Source organism: Lagopus leucura, unplaced genomic scaffold, assembly GCF_019238085.1.
Source record: "Lagopus leucura isolate 7727_CA_CO unplaced genomic scaffold, USGS_WTPT01 Super-Scaffold_100002, whole genome shotgun sequence".
In the NCBI taxonomy this organism is placed as follows: domain Eukaryota; kingdom Metazoa; phylum Chordata; class Aves; order Galliformes; family Phasianidae; genus Lagopus; species Lagopus leucura.
The window spans coordinates 66,192,214-66,198,213 of record NW_024962263.1 but is presented as its reverse complement, the minus strand read 5'-3'; the positions used below and the strand labels follow the sequence as shown (position 1 = coordinate 66,198,213).

Here is a 6,000-nt window from a genome sequence, read left to right as displayed (position 1 = left end):
CTCTTTCTCTCTCTTTCTCTCTCTTTCTCTCTCTTTCTCTCTCTTTCAGAAGAATGAATGGAAAAGAGCGTTATGGGGACAGGAGTAAAGAAACTTGAAATTGTGGGCATGTTTCTTTGTGGTCAAGTATTCGGCAAAATAAGAGTATTTCCCGTTTAAATCTAACACAAAGAGTTGCCACTAGAAACGGTGAAACAAATGGCATAAAGGTGCAACTATAACACAAAAGTTTGAGGGTATGGAGAACCAGGAAATACATTGCTTTCTAAGCAAAATGCAGATGAGAACGTAGGGAACCTAGATGGGGCAGACCATGAGAGTTTACAGACACAGTTTGAATTCAGTGAACATCCGTTTCCAGTCACTCTTCTGTACAGTCCCAGTTTTCCAATTTGGTATTTTTTTTACATAATTGGACCCATTAAGTAATGATCTTTTGCTGTCTTTATCTTACCAGCACATCTTCTTTCCCTTTTTATTTCCTTTCTGTCACTCATTCTGTTGTGAGCCCTTCTCTCTCATCTTTCTCAATGTGATATGTTTCTCTCTTTCTCCAGCTATTCTGTTTCATCTTTTTTGTTATGTGTTTCTACATGTGCTCTTTCAACTTCACGTATGTTTTATCACTTGTCTGGTAGATCTGTTTTCCTTCTCTTATTTCTGTTCTGCTAACCCCACTCCAAACTTTCTGCTGTGCCCATACATCACCCTCACCCATTCCTGTTTCTCATCTCTCTTGTCTGATGTTTTCACAATGCTTTCTCTCCCAGAATGAAGCCTGTGCCTTTTTTTAATGTCTCACACATATGCACACTGGTTTGCTTTATGTTGAGCTCTTTTCTCACTCAGTGACACTCATTCTTGCTACTGTGGCAAGACTGCCTCTGCAGATGCTTCTCTACCCCTTTCAGTCTGAAGTCCTTACTTCTCTCACTGCCTCATATACAATCACCTCAAACATAACAAAAATTGCTTTTTCTTTCCTTCTCTTCTTTCGTTCCAGACTTTCCCTCTATGCAGATATTTTCCTGTGCCACGTACAATCCTCCTGCTTAATAACACACAACCTCAGCTTGTCTCTGGAAAGTATAGTCACTTACTCCATCATTAAGGTCTCTCCTGATCATAAATCCTGCCCTTTTTTAGCCTGTCATCTACACTCTAGTCACTCTTTCTCATTCCTTATCACAAATAAATGCACATCTCTGCTTCTGTTTCATTGTAAGCTCTTCAGGGCAGGACTTCTTGTATGTCTATGAAGTATGTAGTGTGCTGGGTTGGGTCTGAAGTCCAGTTGCGAGACTGTTACGATATAAATATGGAAGTTGCAAATTTCATAGTGCACGGTAAGGTTTTATCCTATTGCTCCTGTCCTCAGCTGCCTTCTTTACTGATGGGCAGAGGGAAGCCGCGTGGAAGAGAGGAAGTTGCTTCCTGTAGCTTCCCCAGGCTTCACAGGCTGGCCCCCTGCAGGGTGTTGGGAAGAAATTCCAGCAACAGAACTTTCTCCTCCCACAGTAGTCTGCTTTGCTGGCATCTGGCTCTGCTGGAGAGACGGGCAGCAGATGGAGCTAGTGTGGGAGGAGAAAAAGATTGGTTTAGTCAAGTGGAATAGGAACAGGAGGCCAACTCCAGTCGGAGGGAGGTTTTGTGAGGAGAGAAGGGAAACGGTTTCATTTTTGCCACCTATTCCATATGGAAAACAGCACATTTTGAGGGTGAAAGACAATACCAAGACTAAGAAACACTGTTGAGTAGAATGAAGTAGTCTGTGTAATGAGAGCATATATTTCTTCTATTTAAAATATGCCTCTTGCTTCATATGCCAGTTTTCCTGGTTTTTTTTTTTTTTTTTTTTTTTTTTTTTTTTTTTCTTCATATTACAGTCTTTGGTCCGCAGATTGTTGGTAGCCAGAAAAGTGTTCTGGTTCTGGGGAATCTCTCTAGTATTCAAGAGTCATCCTAATGTGGGACTCTTCCCTAGGCCACTGTTTTTGACCACTCTCTGTGACATAATCCTGTCTAGACAGTCTTGAGATTTGCCCCGGAACAACCATTCTCATGTTTAAACTATTTGGATAACACTGAAAATGCAACTTCCTTTTGTTGAGAACAGAAAATCTACTAAAAAACATGGGAAACTTGAGGCAAAAGTGTTGGCAGTGGTGAGGTGTGTATTGTACAATGCTCTCTGTCAGCACAAGTGCAATATTATTTGATAGTACACTGTATAAATGTATGACAAATGTTTCTTATGGCAACAAGAATAAACACACAAAGTAGAGCTCATGACAGAAGTGATGTGTATTTAGATGAATTAAATGTTGCTGAACAAATACTTAGAATGGTTGGAAAGGAGATATTATTATTATTTCCTGTTTCTAAATACAGTACAAACAATACCTGTTGAACATTATAAAATGCAGAATCCTTTATTTTCTCTTGCTTTTCTGTCTCAGTTAATCCGTATTCCTGATTGAAAAGAAACATTTGTGAAGCACTTTTGAGTTTTTATTTCAGTGCAGACTTGTTGGGCTATGAGCCAGAGCAATTCTTAAGAGATTCTACTGCTGCTCAAAGATATTGCATAAAAATGTCTTTTAAAAGAAAAGCACAAAGCTCAAGTTTACACGTTTGTGTGAACATTGCTAATTTTTCTTTGTAATTTTATTGTCTCTTTGTACAATTTCTTTTAACCAAACACCTATGTGGATGAAGTCCTCAAGCTTTCACTGATAGCTGCATCATCAATTCTGAAATGCATTCATGTATGTAGTATTCATAAATGTGATAGACATGGCTGAGTAGGAATCGGGCCATGGAGTACAGAACTTGGGAGGGGAACACCTACAATGAGAGACTGTGGTAAAGCTGAATGAGAGGTGATTGTGAATGGACAGCTCAAGTGATCATGATGAAGCTTAAGATTTGCATACTCTTATTTGTTGAAGGATTTGGGGATTATTTTTCAGAGTTCACTGTTTGCCATTAGCAAGTTGATGAAACCTGTCATTTGATGTCATGATAAAAAATGAGTATATTGTTAGCTCCCTATCCTCAGTGCTGAACTATTACTCCAAAACCATAACAGCAGTGAGTAATCACAGTAATGGAAGAATATGTCTATGGATGTAAAGTTGTTTCTTTTGTCTGCTTCGTTAAACTATTTCCATACATTAACAGGAGAAAATATCCATCAATGAAATAGTGAATGGAATAATAGTTATTAAAACAAACATTTAAATCATGAAGTTGAAACAAGTGAACACAAGATAGTTTATTGCTGTCATCTGATAGATGGTGATATTCTGAGCCAGAGGAGGATTTTTTTTTCTCTGAGTTTCTCTCTGTAGTATTAATAAGTTGTGCTGTTGAGTGATAATGCCTTTGTGTGATAGTGGGAGTGTCAACATATGATCTTTCACTGTACAGATATTTTTATGTTTTCCTAAAGCCAACATTGTTGTACTGTTTGAGCTGGTATTAACCTAAGAGTTCATCTTCTGACTATTAAATATCTAATACAAAAGTTAGAAAGCAGTGTTACCATAAATAAAGGGAAAAATGGTTACTGAAACAATAATGTCTTGGTCATAAGTTATTATGAATCTAGAATAAGATTCATATTGGATTATAATACTGGGTATTCTTATTCCTGAGAGCAACTGTATCAGATGGGTGTGTTCACAAAGCCTGTTGTGTAAAGAAGTGCTTTTAGAATCAGAACAAATTTCATTCACCATGTCTGTGATTTGATAAACACTACAAAGCATGCTTCATCATCTCTCTTCTTAAGTAGACAGTTAAACTATGTTTTTTCTTCTAATGCAGAATATATAGAGCTGAATCCATGGGGGAGATTTAAAGTGAATCTTATTTAGTTATGAAGTTATTTAAAGCTATGAACTCTTTTACTTCCTTCCATTTTCAGAGTTGTGACAAATAAATTATATATTGTGAAACAAAGTACAGTAGAATCAAAACTTCAGGAAAATACTGCTAATTTCCTCCATTGCAGTAAGTAAGTAGCTGAGAACTCCATTGTTTTCATTATTAATAAACTTCACATTTAGCATCCAGCTCCTCTTGAGTGGTAAAGCATGACCTTTTCTTCCATAAGCTCTGGTCTTTTAAGCTTGAAAACAGTACAGTTCTTCAGCTGGAAATTGAAAAGGAATAAACTTCAAATATCACCTTGACACACTTGTCAGCTAGTGGCCTTGGTTAACAGGTTTGCAAACACAACACAGGTCACAAAATCTGTTAAAATGCAAGCTCAAGAATTAATATGGAGAAGAAATTAAGGTAGTTTGATTTAAATAGTGCCATCTGTCCTAAAAAAGATCTTCTGCATTCTTTTTACATGCAAACAATATGCGTGAGTCTTGCCATTGAGTGCTTTTCTACTACAAAAGTCAATAGCTACTGTATGAAAAGTAGACTCTCATTTAATTCAGAAATATATGTGGAGACTACTAATTAGCAGAATACATTCTCTACTATAATTTAAACAATTTATTGTTACAAAAATTGCAGTAGGTCAATGTTCTGCTATGAAATACGAGATATTTTATGTTTAGAAGGTTACAGGGAACATTACAAATTCTTTAGCCTGTGTTTTCTTCAAATACAGTTTGAAAAAATGGTCCCCATTCCAAAGAGTTCACCAATGACCTAATATGTTATACCTTAGATGCAAGGCAGATTTTTTTTTATAACTCTTGTTCCTCTTATATTCCTATTGCAAATTTCTGACTTCTTAGTGTTTGAGCATCACAGCTATTAGTGATTCTCAATTTTACTAAAGAAATAAAGCAGATAAACAGATTTATGTAATTGCCTTATATAGTGCAAAGTAAACCTACCAACACATGTATTCCTAATGGTTCCTGACATGAGATCATACTAAAATAAAGACGGACTTCATTAGCCCACCAGAAAGCCCTGAAAAATCCATTTTGCTCTTCCATTACTTAGAAGACGTCTTACAGTAGAACAGTGTAAATTTGCCTTCCCATTCATTGTTTCTTCAGAGTGGATACACCATCTTCTTTAACTGATTTAAGATTTACACTGCTCTTTGTCAGTTTTATTTGAATCCATCTAAAAGGTCAGTGCATGCTCTAGGCACCTCTCCTTCTGCACTCAGCAAGACTGAATTGTAAAAATTTGTAAAGAGAGAATGTGGTATCATATGGATTAAAAAAAAAATTTCAAACTGCATTTGGTCTCAGTATTTTAAAGTCTGTCTCATCCTTCTGCTTTCCTGCATGACTGTGGAACTAAAACCTAAAGGGCTGATGTTGATACTTTCTGAAGATCCTTAAAGCAACAATGAAAGTTTTAAATTATGCTCACTAAATTGTTTGAGGCTTCTCACATTCCTGTTCCAGTTTTCTGTTTATTGTCTAACCTGTTTGCTGTCCTCAAACCACACTACTGACCATAATCCGAAGGAGCAGGTTGAATCTGTTTAATTTGTTAACTGTGATATGTCAAATGACAGATTTAGTTTTATTCTGTATGAGGAGGACGAGGATTAGTGCTGCAAGCATGATTTTACTTGGCACAGAAAGGGATTTGAAAAATAATTATGATTAGAGCTTTATCTTTTAAAGAGAGGTCACGCTATTTGGAACCTTTATTTATTGGTTGCCTGGCAACTGTTCATTCATGTTCCTGATTATCATCATTCATTATAAGCATCTTTGTTGTACAGTAAGAGCAATTAAGTGGTAACAACTTATTTCTGTGATGAATTAAAACTGACAGAAATTACAGGAAAAGAAAAATAATATTTCTGTAGTCTTACTTATTAACTGCAACTGCTGTTATAATGTTTATATATTAACAACTGTTTTATACCAGCTGAGGAGTTATCTGCACTTCAGCTGTGATTATAATACTCCTAGCATACCTTCTGAGGTATTACAGCACATAATTGACTTAGGGGCTTGGACACCTGTTTTTGTCATGCTTAAAATCTATTAATTTCAGGAT

General features: G+C 36.3%; 1 protein-coding gene across 1 annotated transcript in view; it reads left to right on the top strand.

The window, feature by feature from the left end:
- The window catches only part of MMP16 (matrix metallopeptidase 16), a 172,977-nt gene that overhangs the window by 774 nt on the left and 166,203 nt on the right, over positions 1–6,000 (top strand). The window lies entirely within an intron of this gene.